This window comes from Polistes canadensis, unplaced genomic scaffold (genome assembly GCF_001313835.1).
Source record: "Polistes canadensis isolate GaletaPanama2010 unplaced genomic scaffold, ASM131383v1 scaffold_19, whole genome shotgun sequence".
Taxonomy (NCBI): Eukaryota; Metazoa; Arthropoda; class Insecta; order Hymenoptera; family Vespidae; genus Polistes; species Polistes canadensis.
The window spans coordinates 535,363-536,991 of NW_014569566.1; the positions used below are offsets into that span (position 1 = coordinate 535,363).

Consider the following 1,629-nt stretch of genomic DNA (forward strand, 5'->3'; position numbering starts at 1 on the left):
GGGGGAGGGGGGAGGAAAGTGAATCTTTCAATGGTTGCTACGTGTAATGGAATAAGAAGAAAAAGGAAAAAAAAAAGAAAAAAAGAGAAGAAATATATGATCGAGCCGAGGGAGAGGGGGGTGGGGGTGTGGAGGGAGGGAAGAAAAAAGATCTTCTATAAAAAGATGATAATATTATAGATAGGATAAAAAAAGAATAAAAAGAAATACCTGCTGAGTTCGGGATCACAAAATCAAAGACGACGACGCTGACGCTGATGCTGACGATGAAGATGAAGAAGAAGAAGTAGAAGTAGAAGAAAACGAGAAATATCGGAGGGGACAGAAAAAAAAAAAAAAGGAAAGAAAAAGAGAAAGGATTCGATTGCTCGGTTATTTCTGGTTTCTCTCGATGATCACCATCAGATAGATAGATAGATAGATAGATAGATAGATACGTTTCAGCTTTTATCGTCTACACAACGTAATAAACGCGCTTCTAACTCGAGTATCCCGATCTCATTCACGACAGGCTCGAACAAAGACACTGAGTTGAGAGAGCACTCGTACTCGAAGAGAAAAACGAGAGAAAGAGAGAAAAGTACCAATCGAAAACTCTCTCTTTCTCTCTCTTTCTCTCTTTCTTTTCTACTTTTGCCCTCTTCTCACGTACCACTACGTATCTCCATTTCTTTCTTTCTTTCTTTCTTTCTTTCTTTCTTTCTTATTCACTGTCCTTTTCTGTTTGACTCTTCAGCAAAAGCGTATCACTCGGACAAAGGTCAAAAGTGCACGATTTATCTGCTTCCCAAGAATTTACATTGACGTACAGTCAAGCTTCTTCTCCTTACCCCGCCCCCGCCCCCCGCCCTCCCATCTCACCAACTACTCCTACTCTTATTCCTACTCCTTCTACTCGTCCGACATTTTATTTATTTTTTTTGTTTTTGTTTTTTTTTTCATTTTTATCCTCATTCTTTCTGAGGTTTTTCTTTTTTTTCTCTGTCTGTTTTCTCTGTCCCCTACTCCCCCTCCCCATCCCTTTCGCAAAATGCAATTCCATTTCAATCGACTGTGATAAAGTCCTCGTCGATTTTCTATGTCCGATTGACTGTTGTTTCCATGTATAGGTGGTGTATATATAATATACTTAAGTATAGTTACTTACATATATATGTGTGTACGTGTGTATTAAGGTTAGGTATATCTTTAACGTAAGCGAGGAAAAAGCAGCAACTACTACTACTACTACACAACTAACAACACAACACACAAGAGTACATGTTTATTGTATATTATAAAAGCATCCTGACGTTCCAATCTCCTTTTTCTTTCTCTCTCTCCAAGGAACCAAAAGCAACCAGTCGATTTTCAATAAAAAGGGAAAAAGTTGACATCTGCTTTTTAAAAAACGGTCACACCCGATATATTTTCCTTTTTTAAGGAAATACCCGTTGTTGGATCGTTCGAAAAAGAATTTTTTTCTTTTTCTTTTTTTTAATTGTTTTCTAAAATAAATTCTTCTTTTTCACACCTTTTAATATTCTACATTTTTTTCTTGGCGATATTTGAATATATAATCGATTTATCCAATTAATTATTCTATTATTCGTCAATTAATTATTGTATTTATTTTCTATTTTTATTTTT

General features: G+C 35.8%; 1 long non-coding RNA gene across 1 annotated transcript in view; it reads right to left on the reverse strand.

The window, feature by feature from the left end:
• Positions 1-588, reverse strand: part of LOC106793835 — a 3,199-nt gene extending 2,611 nt beyond the window's left edge. Inside the window, exon 1 of the long non-coding RNA XR_001382467.1 lies at positions 211-588. This is a non-coding gene — a long non-coding RNA (uncharacterized LOC106793835). The remainder of the gene's footprint in view (positions 1-210) is intronic.
• Between the last annotated feature and the right edge of the window lie 1,041 nt (positions 589-1,629).